Consider the following 19,708-nt stretch of genomic DNA (forward strand, 5'->3'; position numbering starts at 1 on the left):
CCTCAAAGGCCATGCTGTATTCATCTACCTACGCCGGACCCTGGAGGGAGGGGACACAGGAAGCCCACGTGTCCCCACAAGGCCCACCTACCTAAGGGTGTGGCGCAGTGTGTGCTGGGATTGGGACAAGCCAGCCTTGGAGGCCACCATGGGAGATATGGGAGTCTCAGTCAGGCCTCCCTTCCTCTCTGCCTGCCACAGAGAAGGGCTCAGCCTGGATACTGAGGTCCCATTATCCTACCCGTCACCACCCCATCCCTGGCAGGCAGCCTGGGTTGCCTCCATCCTGAGCTGGTTGGGAGGAAGTGGAGGGGGTGTTTAAGGGAAAGGGAGGGAAGGTATTTAATACTAAACAGGTGTCTGAAGCCCGAAATTCTGCCGCTTCTAATAATGAAGTATTCATGAGGAAAAGCCTTTTTTCACCACTTTCTTAAGATACTAATTTCACAACAAGCTCCTTGTTACCGCGCAATTATTCCAATCTTGTATTCCCTGAGACAGTGGCAGCCTCCCGTCTGTCCTGGCCTCTCGGTAAATGAAAGACAATCACGTAACCACCTTTCATTATGCTCTATTTTACTTTCAGCAAAGGTACCCGAGAGTAAAGATTTCCTCTGAAAGGGACTTTTATTCAGTTTCAAAACCAATTTTCTCCTATTACTGTCTAAAAAAAAAAGAAGAAGAAGAAGAAGAAAGAAAGAAAAAGGAAGTGGGGGATGGATAGATGTGGGGGGGGAGGTGGACGCTCCTCCCCTCCCCCAGTTGCCAGCCTTAACACAGTGAGGCAATAAAAGCAGCGATATCCACTTCCCCGCTTTGATTTCTGGTAATTTTAAAATATGCCATTACAATCAGGCACAAACGACATAGCTTAGCAAGGGAGTGAAGTGGGGCTTTTTGCGGGGATGGAAGTCCTTGACTACAGAAAGCAGCCAGGCTCTTCAGGGACCTGGGACGGGAGCATGTGGCACAAATAGGCCTGCTGGGGCCATCACCGCCACCACATGCCACAGCTTTGAGGCCAATGTCCACCCCACCAAGACCGAGTATGCTGGATTTCCTCATACTCTGCAGGTGCACATGCAATCTATACCTTGTGTCACACTCCATCACATGGGTGGGGTCCCTGAAATGTACACTGACATGAAATGAAATGACAGTCCCACAGGGACCCAGGACCTGTGCAAACAAGGCTGGCTGCCCCTGCCTTGACCCTGCCTACTTCTCTCCCGTGACAGCATGTTGCCTGCCATCCTGATGCATGAAGCTTACCCACCCTTCTCTTCGCAGGTGATGCTGAACTGAAGGGGCAGAACCTGGGGCCCCCAGAGCTGTCTGGCTTCCACAAGCCAGGCGGCCCTTGGCTAGGAGGTCAGAAGTCAGCCTGGCATTTCCCCCAGTCCCTTCATAGCTGGGTAGTACCCTCTGACTTGTAAAAGCCATAACATATAGTTCCTAGTGGCTGACCTAACCTTTACCAGAGCCCTAGCCCCGCTCCAGGATGAGGGGTCCTGGGGTGGGGGCACCCATCCCAGCACACTTGTAGCTAAAACAGGGCAGGATGGGCCGTGGCTGCTGAATGAGGGCAATGTGCCCGCTCGGATGCCTCCTCTTACCCCAGCTGCCTCCCAGGGCCTCCAGGCTCCAGAGCTGGAATGTCCAGGCAGTCTAGGAGCCACAGGACCACCAGGCCAGTGTGGCATCTAGTTCTGGAAGGGATGGATGGTGTCCTAGCTTCTCAGGGTAGGCCTCGCTGCTTTTCACCTCTAGAGGACACAGGCTGGCTGACCCATAATGACATAGCTTCACTTGGAGGAGGGTGATGGTGCTTCTCATCTGCTTTCACAAGTCCCCCAGATCACTGATCATTCTCCCCCAACCCTGTGTCCTGCTGTGGCAACCACCAGGGGAGGTCTCAGATGAGCCAGGGGCCAGCCAACCATTATGGGGCGTGTGATACCCACCCCAAGTTTCCATACACCCCAACACTTTGGCCTTTAAATGTCTTCCAACATAACTAACCATCTCCGCCTGGCCCAGCTCTCCCCTGAGCCACCCAGTCTCTGAAGGCTCCCTCAAGGTCCTCCTTCTGGCTAACTGCCTCATGCCTCCAGATCACAGCAGCTGCCCACGTTAGTTCAGGGCTGTTTCAGAGGGCTCAGCTGGCCCCTCCTCAGGGTATCCCTTGCCACAGCCCCCAAATACAACAAGCTGTAATTGGCAACTTCATGTCTGTCTGTCTCTGCTACACCGTGAGTTTCTAAGTGGTAAGGCCCATGTCTTATTGGTTCCATCTTCCCAGTGTCTACCCAGGAAAAACCATTTAATAGGTAGATGTTGGGAGACGGCTCAGCAGTTAAGAGTGACCCAAGTTTGGTTCCCAGCACCCATGTAACCACAGTTCCAGGGGGTATCACAATCCCTTCTGGCCTTTAAGGGCACAGGTACACACATGGCATGCACTCACACAGACGTACAAATAAAAGTAAAATAAAAATAAGTTATCCAGTGAATGACTGCATCAGATGAATTGGTTATTGGGAGAGGAGATGCATGAAGAGCCCAGAGACATCAAGGTCACACAGCAAGGCAGGGATAGGTCTGTCCTGTGCACTAACAAACTCATGCCTTTCCTGTGGTTTCTGGCCTGCCTCCTTGCCCGGCCCTACCCCATCTGGAGATGGCGGGGCCCCTCAACCCCCCAGCACAGGATCATCATGGTCTGGCCCAGCCAGGGACCATCTGGAGAGCTGCACTGTCTGCAAATCGGACTGTTTATAAGCTCAAGGCCTTTTGTGACTTTAATAATAAAGGGGGCTGGGGGTGGGAGGGAAAATGTCGAAAGCCTCAATGATTAGAGTGCCTTGGCACCATCCCTGACGTGGGATAAGATAAGACGTCTTATCTGGGAGACACCCAAGGAAAAGGGCCCCTCCGACAGATAACACCCCAGCTGTCGAAATGCCCTTTCATAGCCGGACTGCAGATAAGGAACTGTGACAGCGGAGGGAGGAGAGAAACTTCCTGAGCTGAGGAGAATTGAGTCTGCTTCGAACAATGAGGAGCCGCTGTCTCGGCTGCCTTTATTTTATTCAAAGAGGAGTCATGGGGGTGGGGTGGGGGTTGGCCTTGCTACCTTCTGTCATTCCTCCCTCTATGTCTGGTTGCAGGGGGCGACAGGGAGACCCAAGAGAGTGGGAGGGAGAGCTTGGAGATAGCAAGGTGCTGGTACTGAGGGTGGCGGCAGTTAGTGTTTCCATTTTGACTATGCAAAAGCTCTCTACCCAGGCCTGAGTGCATCCTGTCCCTAACCAAAATGTGGCATGGCAGCCTTGGCTACAGTCTGGTTTTAGCTTCCTTTTACATGGTAGGAAACTGCCACAGTGTGTGCGTGTGTGTGTGTGTGTGATTGGAGGCAATCCGCACAAGATCAGACAGATTTTTAACTTGCAGAGCCAAGGGTGTCAGACGCTGAACTGCAGGCAATCCCATCACAGTGGGCAGAAGCCCCCTGGCTCAGTCATGCCTCCCTCAAGGAGAAGCTGCAGGGCCCTGGTTCTCCTCAGTGCCCACAGTCCACTTGGATTCCAGCCTGGGAGGGGCTGAGAGCAGAGGCCCAGGAAGAGGAGAGCAGCTCCCTGGAGGCCACCCACACATTCCACAGCCATTCAACAGAACACAGCATGTGTGCCGTGCAGCAGATGAAACCCTGTCCTCCCCCAATTCACTCCTTCACTTGGGCAGTAACATGTGGGAACACCTTGAGGGGGGGCAACCCTCTGCCACATATGGGAGTGTGGAAATGGGTAAGCATGACCTGCCACAAAGCCCCAGGGCACCACTGAGAACCGCACTCCCTGGCTAAATCCAGCGTAAGCTGAAAATAGATCACCCCAGCCACCTCTGCCTCAGTAGGGAAAACATGCCCACCTGCCCTGAGGGGATAGGCTGTGGGGACACGGTTGACCTCCGGGGAAGGCCATGAAGAGGCCACAGCCTCTGCCGCTTTCAGCCTCCATTTTTGCCTTTATCTAGAACTGCCTGAGCAGATCTCCACAGCTCTGCTCAAGGCCAAACAAACACAGGCTGCGGTCTGTAGAGGAAGAACACGCCAGGCCTAACAGGGTGAGAGGTTCAGAGAAGAAAGTCACAGGGAGCGGAGGCAGCCAGGCCAGAGGTAGGCACTGGGGTCTGGAGCAACTCTGAGGGTGTCACTACCGGCCTCCCTGCGTCTGTTTCCCTGGCTAACCCTTGGTGAGGAGTTAACCAGGCTGGACACTGGGAGCATGTCAGTCACCCTTTGATTTCTCAGGACCGGCCATAGCATCAGCTCGGTGGGGAACCCAGGGCAGGGTCCTTGGCCTGTGCTCATGTGAAAAAGATGAGGTGCCTATCCCTGAAGTCAGAGCCCAGAGTGGAGATAAGACTGGGGGAAACCCAGTAGTTCACTCCACTCCAACCCCTGGCTACCAGTGAGGCATGCCACACACATGTGCCTCAAAAAGGGAAGAGTGCGGGAAGGCCTAACTGAGGAAGGAGAAGCACCACATTGGGACCACTGGGGTCACAGCCTGGCTGTGAGGCTCTGCAGTCGCCTGCACAAACCTCAGGAAACGCCAGCCCACTGCAGAGAAATGCCCAGGGACCACAAGCTGCACAGCAACCTCACGGGGACCCCTCCCTCTCCTCCTGGTCTCTCCCTGCCTGCCCCCTGGATCTCTCCTGCCTAGTTCTCCGTCTCTCTGCCCATCCCTCTCTCTTCTAGGCAGGCAGAGCAGAACCCCACCCCATCTCCTTCTCCCTGTTCCCTCCCCCACCCCGGTTCCCAGAGCCCAAGGCCTTCCAGGGGACCCTGTTAATAATTAAATGTTAATCTAAAAAGCAATTTGAGCTGCGGCTGGGCAGATCTGGTTAGAGATTACATTAGCATGGAGGAGGCCAGGGTAATTTTCTTTAACCCCTCTCTCGATCTCTCTAGCCGGGGAATCTTCTAGTCACGGGGGGCACTGCTGATTAAACAGGCCCAGGGCTGGGCTGTGGATAAGGCCTGTGAAAAGTGATTATTTCCCGCTGCCAGTTGGGCTGGCACAAGAAAGGGATTTTCACTCTCTTAAGGGTGGGGGGTGGGGAGCACTGCCCCTTCCACAGGAGCCTCCTCCCCTGCCAGGATTACTGCCCCACCCCACAGGCCACAGGCCCCTAGGATGCCCATCTGCTCTCCTGTCTGACCCAACACCTCTCCAGTCAGTCCGTTCCTGCTACTTCTAAATTCTTGTCTGGGAAGGGCACTGGAGCCGGAGACACTGGTAATTCCAGGACAAAGGGGAAAACAAGAACGGACGCGGAAATCCCGGATTCTGGATGCAGGCAGAGTGCTTCTGTGATGGCTGGTTTTATGTCACCTTGACACAAGCTAGATCACCTGGGAAGGAGGAGCCTCAACTGGGAAAACGTCTCTGTAAGATCTGGCTGTAGGCAAAGTCGGTAGTGCACTTTCTTAATCACTGGTTGAGGTGGGAGGGCCTGGCCCAGCATGGGCGATGCCACCCCTGGGCTGGTGGGCCTGGGATGTATAACCAAAGGGGCTGAGCAAGCCCTGAGGAGCCAGCCAGTACGCAGGATGCCTCCACGGCCTCTGCTTCAGCTCCTGTGTGACACACAGCGTGACAGGTGGCTATTAACGTAGATCCAAGCCTTCCCACATGGGTCACCAGTGCCTGAACACAGTAGGTCCCCAGGGAAACATCTGCAGAGAGACGGATGGACAGGAGGTGGGTCTTAGGGTCTCACCGTGAGGCAGGGCAGGGGGGCTGCAGGTAAGAGCTGGGCCCAAGCCCTTCAGCACCACGGCCAGTTCCCGAGCAAGGGCCCAAGAAATGGGGTGGAGCCAAGTCTGGGAGGACAGTGATGCCAGTGGCCATGGAAGCCAGCTGTGCCTGCCTTTCTCCCAAGCATGCCAACTTCTAGGGACAACATATCAAGCCCCTGTTGTGCACTGGGTCCTGTGCTGTCACAGACCTGAGCAGGTAGGAAGATCAGAGCGATGATAACGCAGAACAGGTGGTCACCGTGATAGGGCCATCCTACCCAGCCTGGGGGGTGCCAAGTGGGAGGCCACCCAACAATCTCACGAGGTGACAGCACGGAGTCCTGGGCTATGAGGCCAGGGGCTTGGGCTCTGTCCCTTAACTAGGTCCCAGTTTAATGTCTGAACTTGATTTGAACCTTACTTTCTTCGTCAAACTCCTTTCCGCAGGCTGGCAAAAAAATTACTCAGATGGTAAAGGCACTTGCCATGTCTGACAATCCAAATTTGATCCTGGAAACCCACAGGGGGGAAAAAAGCTGTTTGTGGTGGCAGTTATCTGTAACCCAGCACTCTCTGGGTGAGCCGGAGGGTGGAGGCTCAAGGAACGTCTTGGAAGTTTCTAGGCTCTCACAGCTCGGAGCGTGCAGCAAAAACAAGGGCCACCCCACCTCACCAAGGCAGGAGGCAAGAAAGACTCCCCCCAAAGTTGTTTCCTGGCCTCTGCACACATGCATATACCCACTGCAAGCACACATAATGAAGACAATTTTTTTTTCAAGACAGGGTTTTCTCTGTGTAGCCTTGGCTGTCCTGACATTCACTCTGTAGACCAGGCTGGCCTTGATCTCACAAATAGCTGCCTGCCTCCGCCTCCCACGTGCTGAAATTAAAGGTGTGTGCCACCGCTGTCACCCTCTGGCTCATGAACACACCTCGATGCGGGTGGAGTGCGGCTGGAGTCAGCCGGGCCCTAACCTCAGGAGGTCTGCCTCAAATGGACAAGAAGCATAAAGTCAGTACAGGGAGAGACCGGAAGGTACGGGTTGAGAGCACCCCCATTAGAGTGACAGAGCAGCAGTAACTACACAACTGACCTTCTCCCAGAGCCATGTGTCGGGGGACCTCTTCCAGTCAGAGGCAGGAGGCTAGTGTTGAGGGGCCAAGTCCTAGCTAAGGGGGCTTGCAGACCCAATCCCCAGTTCTGATCTCCCGAAGCAGTCTCTTCTGCAGTGCCAGATCCCAAGGTGGGCGGTGTGGGGTCCTCCCCATTACATTCCAGCAATGGCTGGGAGAAGCAGGGGATAGTATGAACTATCAGTGTTATGGCACCGAGTGAGGACAGGGCCTGGAGGAAAGGACCTGGCCCGGTATTTTTGGAGGGAGGCTGTACATTTATTTCTAGAGGAGTCCAAAGGAAAGTGGAACCAGATGACCCTGGGTGTGAGGGGTCTCTGAAAAGGCAACGCTGCATGCAAAGTTGAAGCCATACAGAGTGGGAGAACGGGCTGGAGAGATGGCTCAGAGGTTGACAGCACTGGCTGTTCTTCCAAAGTTCAATTCCCAGCAACCACATGGTGTCTCACAAGCATCTATAATGAGATCTGGTGCTCTCTTCTGGCCTGCAGGTGTACAGGAAGGCAGAATACTGTAAAAATAATAATACATTTAAAAAAATAAAATAAAGTGGGAGAGTGCCCCAAGCCCCTTGCACCCAGAGTTTAGCTTTAAGCCAGGCAGTGGAGAAGGGGCGATAGAAAGAGCCAGGGGTCGCTGTGTGTGTGTTCCCCAAGGGCTCTGCATGTCACGGACATCACCTCGTTTAATCCACTCTACCACCGGGACAATGCCAACGGCTTTGCGCCCAAGGAAGCAGTGTGGGAGGACTCTAAGTATTTGGGTGATGGAGAAAACAGAAAAGTTCCTTTGATGAGTGGACCTCAGCCACGGGACCTTGGGATTTATAGAGCTGAGGGGACACAGGCTGGCAGGCAAGCAGGAATGGTCCTAAAATGTTTGAAAGACAAAGAGATGAATGGAGCTAGAGGAGAAGGCAAGTGGCTGGTAAGGGTTGGTTTTCACCTTAGACCTTAGGTCTTAGACCTGTAGTCTAAAGTCAAGATCACCAGGTCTGTCTGTGGCTGGGATCTTCAGGACCTGGCTCGGGTACAGACACTGGCCTTGGCAGCACTGCTGCTTGGCTGGCAGCATGAATATGGGAGCTTATGAGCCTCAGAGAGCCACACACATGGGCTTGTCCCAGCTTTCAATCTCTGCTGTGACCCAGGGTGTCTGACACCCCTGATTCTTGAAGAGCCCGCATACATGTCACCCAGTCACAGGGCACCATAGTTTCCAGAGAGCTCAGCACAAGGGCTGGGGCACTTGGGTTTGAATTTCATCTCAGCTGTGAGGCTGTTTTCCTTGGTGTGTTTTTCTTTTTTGTGCTTTCTGGAGCTTAGCGTTTCTACTGCAGACAGGCTCGCTTGTGTTTTTGTTAGTTTTCAGAATGTTTGTAAAGGGATTTCAGTCTCTGGCCATTGTGAGACTGGAGGCTGGGCTCAGGGTAAATCACTCACAGGACAGGTGGCAGCTGGTGAGGAAAGGGCTGAATGGGGGACTGAGGACCAGAAGCTCGGACGCCAAGAAGCAGAGGAAGTGCTCAGCACTCAGGAGCTGGCGCATGTGCCAGCAGGTCCCAGCAGCAACTCTTCTACAGCAGAGCTGGCCCTGTGAGAGCTGAGGCCTGGAAGACTCCGTGCTGCTCTCCTCCTCCCTGAGGCTCCAGGGCAGGCTTTTCACCTGCATCCTCCACCCTTCGAGGCATTTCTAACACCTTTCTCAGGACAGCCTACACTGCCCCATTCCCTTGTTAACTGCCTGGCCACATTGGCTTTCTTTCTGATCGTCTAGACAGGGCTTTCACATTTCCAGTTTTCTCTCTCGGCACAGCGCTGTCCAACAGAACTAGGCCGCGATGCAAACTCCATTTGTAAGCATAAATTCTCTATAGCCAAGAGGGATTAAATTTAGCAATGCACCTTGCTTCATCCAACAGGTCCACAGGAAGACCTTACGTTTTAGGCACTGACAAGGCAAGGTCCTTTCCTGCACTATCTAGAGTACAAGGTTCACCCAACTGGAAATCCCAGTTTGAACTCGGTAGCCAGCTGGCTCCTCTGTCTCCAGCCCGTCCCTGACACCACATTCCATAAGTGGCAGTCCCTAGACAACCCAACCCCTTTTATTCTACCTCACTTCCAATGTCTCCTCTTCCAGGAAGCCCTCCTAACCACCCTCAGCACGGCCACAACCCCATCCACCCCTCCTCACTCTGCCCTGTGGCACTCTTGCAAACTCTTGCTTCATAGCTAAGGTTCTATCTGTGCTACCAGAGCATAGGCCCCACCGTGTGTGCACGGGAGCACACAGTAGGTATCTAAGAGGACAGAGGAGAGAAAGAGAATGAGAGTATGGGGGGAACGGGCCTGGGGCCCCTCTGTTGCCTACATCACTTCAAATTCTACTGATCAACGAGAGGCAAAGGCCTAAGGTGTTGCACATGTGTGCACACGGATGCATGTGGGGGACGAGTGTGCACATGGATACATGTGAACACATACACGCACCCCTCCCCCAACTGCTGAAAAGTGGAACCCGAGGATGGGCCTCCTTTCAAAATCAGTCTGCATGGAAAAATGGCTGTGACAGCACAAAGCCAAGATTGAATCAGCAATGGGCCGACTGCCTAGTGACGGTTACAAATGATCTGATGTGGAAAAGACGGGATCAGATGTGTGCAGAACAAGGGCCACCCGGCGCCTGCACATGCCAGACAACAGGCTGCTTGGGGGGCAGGTGGCTCCCCAGAGCCTGGGCTACGGTATGTGGGCCAGTGAACTCAGGACAGGCTGAGCACAGCCGTGTTCCTAGGGCCAGGCCCTGGACACAGTCGTGTGCACACAAGCTCCACTGTACCCACCTGCCCAAATGGGCCACTGCTGCCAGGGGTTTGGTGGTCCCTTCTCAAACATCCTATTCCTGGGCAGACCCTCCCTCCATAGCACCAAGTGCTTAGGTTAGGGCATGGAGATGGTGGATGCTTCTGGCATTCATCAGGCTTGTCGTTCCAAAAACTGAGAGGAGAATGCCACTTGTACAATGGGGGTGGAGAGCGGTTTATAATCCAGCCCCTGTGTGTCTCCTCAGAACCCAAGGAGGAATAGGCATTCTGCCACCATTTGCAACTCTACTGCAGCCTTTGGGACCAGTCTCTCCCCTGAAGCCGGTGTGGGCTTCCTGACCCATGTTCTCAGTTTCCTTGTACAGAGTGTCACCTTACTGAGACCCCCACCCCACCCCAAGCGTTCTGTGAGGCAGTTTGGCTTCCACAGGGGTGCCCAGCAGTGATGCCATGGGCCCAGCAGTGGGGGCTCTAGCCAGGCATGCAGACAGCAGAGGCTTAGCAAGTTCCTGCTGAACACTGGGACAGCTGAGCCTTCAAGCCTCAAACCTCAATGGTCCTTTCCTGTATGGTTGGGCTGGGCCAGCTTATCTGGCTTTTAGGGTCTCACCCACACACCTCACCATATAGCCCATCACCTCAACTTGACCAACCCTGGCACACATGGCCCACAGAGGGCTGAACACACATCCCTCAAGGCAGGTGGGGCAGAGGGGGAGAGCCTCCTCCTGGGATCCCTGTCACCTGTCCTTGGGGCATGGGTTGAAAACTAACTAGTGCCCCAACCTGAACTGCAGAGGCTCAAAGGACTGGGACCCTGAAGAAGGGGCATCTCCTTGCTTCCTCTATTGGCAGCTGGGCAGAGGACCCATCTCTCAGGCCTCTCACACCCAGGGGGCAAGCTACAGAGACTGTGGAGGAGAGGGATTCTTCAAGGTCAGCTGGGGTGACTGAAGCCACTAGCAAGGCTGTGTTGAGGGAGATGCTGAGCCTCTAAGTAGGCATTGGCTCTTACTGGGGTGGGCACTGTGCTATTCTCTCTGGCCACTGCCCTGGCCCTACTTACTTGCCATGATGTAGGTCGAGGTGGATGCCAATGGGGCCATCTAAGGCCAGTGAATGCACCCTCAAGCCACCAGGACCATCATGGTGTCCTACTGACCCAGTTTCTACAGCCACAAAGCACCACCCCCATCGTCCTGCTGGGTTTGGCTCCAGAAAACACAAAACAGCCCTTCAGCTAAAGTGCAAACCCCAAACTGAGTTCCAATCCAGATTTGCCACTCACCAAGTCCCTTGCTGCCTTAGTTTCTCCATTTGAAGTGTGAAACTAGAAACCATACCTGCTTCAGTGGCTACAATGAAGACTGAGCCGGAAGACACGTGCCAAGCATGGCACTTGCATGCCAGTCATGGCTCTCAATGACTAGAGAGGTGACAGTGCAGTCATGGATCTGTCCATGGTGGTGCTGACACAGAGGAGAGGCCAGGGACCAAACCCTAACTCAGTCCAGCAGGTAGGCACTCTTTAGCTCCCAGAGAAAGCAGGGGAGGGCGCATTCACCAAACCTGTCATCACCGGACAACACCCACAGGAGACAAGGTACATGCCAGCAACCTGAACCTTGGGCCCTGCGACTTCAAGGAGCCAGGAGAGTACTATGCATGACTGATACCTTCCTGGGAAGGAGGGTACCTGACTAGACATCAGAATACCCCAGGGCCAAGGGAGTCCAAATGCACCCGGCAGGGGCTGGTGGATCTCGTGAACCAGGCAGAGCTCAGCAAACCACAGCAGAAGGGGGAACCACCACAGGGGAAGGTGCCAGGAGTGAAACTTCAGCCCTCGGTCTCCCGCTACATCCTCCTAACCTCTCTGAGGGCAGGGACTGTTCTAGGAGGAGAAACTGAGGCACAGTGATGGTGCTGTCTGAGTAAAAGGCTGGTGGAACATGGATATTTTGGGGTTTGTTTTGAGACGGGGTATCTCAGGGTCATGCTAGCCTTCAAATTGTAAATCTCCTGCCTCAACCTTCTGAAAGCTGGGATTACCAGCCTTCCAGCCTAGAGAAAAGGTCTGAAATCCTAAGCACGAGGAATACACACAGCAAAGGGGAGCTGTGAGGGTGATGTGCAAGGAAAGACGCGGGCTAGAGAGATACCAGGGGTCCCCAGAGGCCGGGTAGAGCCCTGTCCCCTCACCTGCAGACAAGAGAATGCCTTGCTGAAGCCACTGGGACTCCCACTCAGTCCCGAGTTCTCCCACTAGCCAGCTTGGGCAGGCCCACGAACCTCTCCATGCTCTGGTCTCTCGATCTGTTCATTAACAGACCTACCTCACAGACCGGGCAGAAGTTTGGCACAAAACTATTATTATTCATTTATTAAGGGAAAAACCTTACAGGCTTATGGATATGGCTTAGTAGCTGAATGCTCCCCTGACATGGTCTTGGGTTCAATACCCAGCACTGTAAAGATAAAGCAAACCAAAAGCTGGTAGCCGGAGGCCATGCCCAGCCAGTGTGGGAATGATTTGGTCACTGGGCCAGCTCCTGTCTTGGTCTAGGTAGGTGCCAGGAAGAGGAGGGGCGGCAACAGCACATCTCAGCCTTGCCAGGGCACATGCCAGCATGAGTGTGCGTGCGCGCTTCTGTGTGTGTTGCTGCTGCGGCTTCTATGCAAACATGTTAATTTGTTTTCATTTTGTGTTTTTTTCCCCTCGCAGGATAATTGGGTGAGTTTGAAGTCTTGGCGAGGCTGCTGATTATAGCTATCTGGGTGGTGCCCTCACGGGGTTTGGGCCCTGCCTCCTGCCTCTGGCAGAGCAGATGCAGCTGGGGGTATTTACTGGGGGGGGGGGCATTTGCGGGAGACCTGGGGTGGGTTCTGAGGGCTGGAGGGCTGACCTGGGACCTCTGACACGCTCCCCACCCGGACCACATGGCAACGCTGAAGCGGTGAGTCTGCCTGCACACAGCTTTTCTTTGTGCTGCCGACTGCACGCAATTAAAAAAAGAAAAGAAATGTGGCTGGCATGGCAGCGAGTGCCTGCTATTCCTATATGGAGATGGAGGTAGGAAGGTTTCAGGAGGTCCAGGCCAACCCTGGCTACCAAGTGAGTTCTAGGCTACGCTGAGACTCCTCCAAAACAAACAAGATCCAGAAAATGAACATTCCACTCTCATCTCTCGGTCTCTTGGGCATCAGAACAGAATTAGAACCAAACCAACCTGACAACTCAGTCTCTCTGAGGCCAGGCGACTGTTGTTCTGCTAGGAGGTAGGCGTCTGTCTGGGCCGTGTTTGGTTCTCATTTCAGTGAGGGCGTCCGCAGTGTCCACACTGTACATGAAAACCACAGGGTCAATCTGTAATGTTTGACTATTTATCATCAGGGTTCATAAGGGCCTGGCCCCATGGTGGCACACAGTAGGCCCACAGCAAATGAGGTGAGAGGCTGTGGAGGCTCCAGCAGCCAAGGACTCTATGGAACAAGAGGAAGACCCACAGGATGAGGAGGAGGTACGAGAAGACAGGCTTCCGGCTTGTTCCCTTGGGGGTGGTGGGCAAACCTCTGAGAAGGGCTTGGCCTCTTCATCACATGGGGTGGCAGCTGGCAGCACCCCTCCCCCACTGAGAGCCACAACAAAGGGGCCTCTATTTCTCTCTGAGCATTTGTTCCAGGCCAGGCTGGGCCATACCACCCTCTCCCCGCTCTGCTGGCCGCCCAGCCGGCTGAGCAGACACAAAGGCCAGTGTGTCCCTGCTGAGCCAGCCTGGCCCCAGAAGACCCTGTGCTCAGGGAGCCTGAGGCTCACAGGAGTCCTGGGAGGGTGTGTAGTGCACGGTGAGGCCTTCCACTCAGGTGCGGTGGGGGTGGCCAGAGGACAGGAAGGACCGGAGGTTGCAAGTCCCAGCTCCTGTTCCTTGTAGCCGTGTAACCCGAGGCAGGACTGAACCTCGGTTTTCTCCTCTGTACAGAGGGGCCTTTAGAAGCAACATGTCCAACCACCTGGGCTGTCAGAGCTTGGGGAACTGTCTCTCCTGGGGGACAGAAGATAGGAGCTTCCTGGGCCTATGCAGCCATGTGCTTCTCCGGTTTTACTCAGGAAATTGACAAGAAACCAACGACACCCCCCCCCTCACATTCAGCAAACTCCAAAACTGATGGCACTAACTCTCAGGCCAGGCTCTGAGGTCCTGCCTTCAGGTGGTGGTGTGACAGTGGCCGCTGGTCATTAGACACCTTAGAGTTACCTTATCTCCTCCCAACCCCACAGCTACCCTGGCAGGGTGGTGACAGGATGGTACCATGGCCACAGATTCTTGAGTCCAGCAACAGGGGTTCAAATCCAAGCCCTGAGATTTTGGGCCTTGCCCTGCCTGTAGGTAAGGGATGTTCATCGTCAAAGGTCTACAGCTAACATGAGAAAGTCAACTCAATGTCTCCAGGTCTAGCAAGCTTGGCATGTTGACCAATGGGGCTGTTCTCCATGTCCCAGGACAGGAACCAAAGCCCACCGGTAGTGTCCCGATGCCTGACAGGCAGCCATTCCAGGAGCTAGACCAGGCTTTGTAGCCCATGATCCCATAGTCGAACTTGGAAACAGTCTTCAGGAGTTCTTTCTTTCCTTCCCTTCTTCCTTCCTTCCTTCTTTCTTTCATTTCCCTTCTTAGACTCTGAGGACCAGGACCCCAGAGAACCTGCAGAGGGTGGGACGGAAGATCCCAGCCTCCCACGTCACTCATCGCCCATGCCCGCCCCTGAACCTTGACCCTTCTCACATCTCCTTGTTCCCCTCCTACCCTCCTGAGCCGGGGCAGCCAAGTGAACAGCGGAGTACCAAGTCATTAAGACGACGCACATCCGGGTGCCGGGAACACTGCGGAGTTTCCCTTTTATGTTTATAGCAATTGTATGAAAATGTGCGACACGGAGCAGCACCAGCTGACAAATGAGATGAGACAGACAGGATTCCGGGCCGGCTTTTTTTCCAGGCCTGATTGGCATTAATTGTGAGCGTTTACAAAGCACAACTCGGCGCCTGACATTTGCTTCAAGCGAACGCTTCCTTCTAATAGTTTTAATGATTACATCGGGAGCTGGTGATCAGCACGGGGTGGGGGGGGGGCAGGGGGAGGCTGCCTGGTGCCTGGCTCCCCGGCTACCTGCTGCAGGAGGTCTGTGCCAAGTGCTAGGCTTTGGGACGGAACCCCCGAGGTGGGCCTGGCTGCTGCCATCTACGGTGTGGCCAGTTTATAACGCTGACAAGGAAACACTGGGGAGTCCCAGAGGGACGCTGCTCAGGCTTTGGCTGGAGGCCCTCAGTTCCTCGTGGACTAGGGAGGACCCTGCAGTGGCTGGTTGCAGGTTTCTTACTGTGTGACTTTGCCTCTTCCAAGCTCTGGGCTTGGTCCCCTCAAGAGGAGGAGGAATTCATTCAGACCAGGACCCTACACACTGCGCTGATCTGTCTCCAAGAGAACCCTTGGCCTCTCTGACTCTCTTTTCCTCACCTGAACTGAACCCAGGGTGATTTCTAGACCCTAGGAGGAAAGGGGGGAACCCCAGATTCCCGCCAAGCCGAAGCCTGATACTGTCCCCTCCTTGGAGTAAATGCTGCAGATCCTTGGCTCACAAACGGACCTGCTCACCTGCTCCCCCGGGGCTCAGACACTGGACCACTCATGCACTCACTGCCATGCTCGTGCACCTGTGCATTCACTGGCTCGCTCCCGTGCTCGCTCACTCGTGCACCTGCTGGCTCGCTCACGTACCCACTGGGTTGTTCACATACTCAATCCACTCACTTGCTCAGACTCGTGCGATCACTCACGTGTGTGCTCACTCCCTTTTGCGTGCGCTTGCTTGTCCACGAGATCACTCTCTGATGTACTCTCTCACGAATTCCCAAAGACATCAAGTGCCCTGGCTGACACCTGGGCAGGCATCAGGGGACAGTGCTAAGGGCCTCTGAAGGGCCTCCATGATGGGGCTCACAGCCTCATGGTGAAGAGAGATGGCAGTTCTAAATGTACTTCATTTGCCAGAATCTACCATCCTTATCCCCACTTTACAGTAGGAGAAACTGAGGCACAGTGGCGGAACAGACTGAAGTAGGTCTAAGAACCAAAGCTGCATGGGGCGTCAGAGGTGAATCCTCTCAGAGGCTGCTGAGACCAGCCCCTGGGGCCCGGAGGGGAAGCCCTGTCTGGGGATGACCGGCCCGCCTCGCCTGTCTTGGCAGGGACTCATGCATAGCGAGGCAGGGCATCAGGGCAAGGGGGACACCGGGGGAATATAACAACCAATGATGGTCTGCCGGCCCCCCTACCAGGGTTCCATTTCCTAGAACCGCACTGTTCGCTCACACGTGGCTACATGCCAAGAACGGCCAGAGGTCACAAAGAAGGCCTCTGCCAGGTATATGAGGACAGCACCCATGCACATGCAAAGGCTCAGACATGTGAGAGAACCCGGTGGGGTTGGGAGCAGCTGCCTGAGCCTCGGGCTTCCTGCCCACTGCCAGGGTGGGCTCCACTGGCATGTACCGGCCTTTGCTAGGTTCACCCCGCAGAAGGTTCCTGGGATGAACCCCAGTTTTATACTGGTTTCAACCTAAAACCCCTGACAGTATTTTTTTTTTCTTTTTTAGTTAGTTTGTGATTGCAGTGGGGAGAGAGAGGGGGGAAAAAAGAGGGGGATTTTTTTTCCCTTTTGCATATGGTAGCACAGATGGGCCCATGATCCGTAAAAACTGTCTGCAATTAAACTCCCACTTTGCATGGCTGGATTTGTCAGTCGTCTGAACCATGAGTGCAGGGCTCGGCCCTGACAGACAGGCGCTGTGGGGCGGGGTGAGGCAGGATTCCACAGGATGGGTGGCAGCCCAGGAACCTAGGACTGGGACCTGATGGATGGCTGGACGGATAGCGAGTGACAGCGGCCCTATCAGCTCCTTCTCTAATATCCCCCTTGGACTTGGCCACGGTAGCCAGGCAGCTGGGGGAAGCCCTGGATAGTGCTGGCCGCCTGGACCGCAAGGCAGTGAGGATGGACAGATAGGGCTAATCAGGCCAGAAACTGGACCTGAGGCCTGGGGCGGGTGGGAGGGTAGATGCTGCATGCCATGACGGGGGTTCCTTAACCACAGTGCAGGTGCAGGGCCAAGGAGCCAGAGCCTCCAGCCCAGTTGGCAGAAGGGATGGAAAATGGTGCCAGGAAGGGCTGCCAGAGGCCAGAACGGACTCACTCTCATTCCCAGAGGAATGAGCCCAGCCTCCACTTAGGGGAAGCAGGTAGAGAAACCAAGGCCGGTGCCAAGACTCTCTCAAGGACCTGAGCTGGCTCTGTCAAACTAATACCTTTGCAAGTGTCACCCTCCTCCCACAGGCTATGAGGGACCTGTACCCTCCTGCTACCCCAGGGTTCCTGGTGCTGGTCCATGGCTCCAGCTGCTGCCCCGGGAATGCTCAGTTGTTTGGTTTAATGAAAGCCTCATTCGGCTTTGGGACATCCTGAGATCACTAATAATGGTCCCATGATGAAAGAAATAAGGTCCTGATGGTCCTTTCCCTGCTCGCTGCACGCTGGGAGAGAAAAGTCATAAAACCGGCTTGCTATCTCGGCTATTGAGGCTCCGACTAGATGTCACTGCTAATTGGGTATCACACCCTTGTCTTGTTCTCTCAGAAGCTAAATCAAGAAAGCGCCACTGCTGTGGACTAATTATATCTCCGGCCTGCAGCTTGTCTCTCCCTTTATTGAGTTAAAAAATGGTCACGAACCTTCATCCTTCATCCCCCCCAAGTGCTGGGCTCACACTGTCCTCCGGGAGAGGCTCCTCAGGTGCAGACAGCACAGCAGAAGGTCTGCAAGAGGCCTCTGAGATGGGCAGCAGGGCTGTGGAGGGCCGAGAGTGCCCTCCCTTCCCCCCCTCCCCAACCCAGATACCTGCTCAAGTCTCCTTCCCTGCCAGGCCTGGGTATTCCAGCTGGACTGCTAGCGTGCTCAGGGGCATGTCTGCCCTGCAAGCATTCAACAGTTCCTGGATGTCTACCTACCAAGCACCGGGCACTCCTGTCTAAGGCTTCGAGTAGCCCAGAAGCAGGTAGTACCAAGCCCAAGCACCCTGGTTGCCAGAAGTGCTTGATACTTAGATGGGGCCTCTTGGCTCCTCTGCTCCCAGCTGCCACCACTGAATGTCAAGGACAGCATGTGGCTCCTTCCTGTCATATCCCAGCCACATCCTGATGGTCCTCTTGCCTGAGCCCCCCCACACACACACCTGTCATGCTGCTCCCTCCACACACCACTCTTCCCAACACGGCCTAGCAGAAGCCCTGGAGGCTTCAGAGCAAGTGACCGCTTGTTCAAGAGGCTGTCACACCTCCCCGGCACCCCGAAGGCTATGGCCTTTGAGTCACGGGTCTCAAGTACGGAAGCTATGCTGTGTAGCTGAGCTGAACTTCAGCTTCTTCACCTCTGAAATGGAGCATGCTCTTCCTAAACGCAGGGAGGTGTGCAGGTGCCCCGTGGGGTGTCCAGGGAGAGCTCAGCAAACACCAGCTGTAAATAAATGCCAGGCTACAGGTGCCATGGAACTGGCACGGCAGGCACTAACTGACCCTCACACTAACAGCCCTGGAACAACCCCTATACTCAAAGAAGGTCCCCCAGAATCTCCAGCTGTGATCCCCTGGCCCCCTGAACCACACGCAGATGGCAGAGAGACCCCCAAGCTCATTAAGGCCAGGCAGCCGACCTGTTTCAGCCCATAGGCCCTGATGACTGATTGGTGCTAGCTGCCCATCGCTCTGGAAAGAGCCCAAGGTCAGGAAAAGAACGCGGCAGGGGAAGAGGGCAGCGACTGATTGACAGTGTCTGCCAAAGGCGCCCTGGCAGAAGGGGAGCCAGGCCTGCCACAGGACTTACCATCCTTGACATTTTATGAGGGACATGGCTGCGTCAGGGTTGAGACAGGGGACAACTTGCTCAAGGTTGTGTAAAACATGAAGGGATGGCTAGTGTACAGTAGGCCCCTTACTTAGCTCCTGCTCAGCCATCTTACTAGGACAACCTGTCCAGCCCTGTTCTCAGGAGGATCCTGCTCACCTGTCATGTGGCCCTGGCCCTACATTTCCCTTTTGCCTTGGTGAGCCTCATTTCTTCCCTTATACAACAAGAAAAAAATTGCCCCTGGGGGGAAAAACAGAGTTAAATGTACTCAAAGCTCAGCCTAGCACACAGCAGACATCTACTGTGATTCTCATGATAGGCAGAGGATTTTAAAAGGGGAAGGGCCAGAAAGCCAGCAATAGGACCTCCCCCTCCATGAAGCCCTCCCTGCTGTTTCTACCTGTGAGCTAGGCCCCCACATGCTTTGAGAGAGCTGGGCCCCCAAGGGCCTGGGGCATCTCACCCCCTGACTTGCTGGCACAGAAGCCGGCACATGGTGAATCCCTCTATTGTGGCCACTGAGCTTGGTCTAAAGTCTGAGGCCTCTCAGTCCTCACCACCATTTGCAGCCACCTTTTCATCTCTGGTGCCAGGAGCCCTCTGGCTGGGCAATGGCAATTCCTGTTCACCACCCCACCTGCTTTCTTTTGAGCCTCACACCCTTCCTCTCAGGCAGACTCTGGACCCACCCAACAGGTCAGGAGCCTGTGGTCACACAAATGGCGAGGGTATAGGGCCTGAAGAAGCTACCTCTGCCTCCATCAGTGCCAAGCTCAGCCTTGGCTCTGCCAGGCTGCCAGCCCCGAGCCAGAAGTGAATCCTGAAGCAGACATCTGATGGCTGGACTCCTTCCTCAGGGCGGGCCCTCTCCCCAAAAGACCCTGAGTCATTAAGTTCCACATCTAGGTGTCGGGGAGCCTGTTCACGGCTAGCTCCTCTGGCCTCACCTCCTGACCTCCCAGGTGTTTGTCCCTTGGGCC

The 19,708-nt window shown here is 54.8% G+C and overlaps 1 protein-coding gene across 3 annotated transcripts in view; it reads right to left on the reverse strand.

Annotated features, from left to right (window-relative positions):
- The window catches only part of Fam222a (family with sequence similarity 222 member A), a 43,913-nt gene that overhangs the window by 19,191 nt on the left and 5,014 nt on the right, over positions 1-19,708 (reverse strand). The window contains exon 2 of one of the 3 annotated variants that reach the window (XM_060382576.1): positions 13,001-13,111. The exons of the other annotated variants lie outside the window; for them this stretch is intronic. The gene's annotated coding sequence lies outside the window, so the exon portion shown is untranslated. The remainder of the gene's footprint in view (positions 1-13,000; positions 13,112-19,708) is intronic. 3 annotated transcript variants of the gene reach the window in all.

Source organism: Meriones unguiculatus, chromosome 4, assembly GCF_030254825.1.
Source record: "Meriones unguiculatus strain TT.TT164.6M chromosome 4, Bangor_MerUng_6.1, whole genome shotgun sequence".
Lineage (NCBI taxonomy): Eukaryota > Metazoa > Chordata > Mammalia > Rodentia > Muridae > Meriones > Meriones unguiculatus.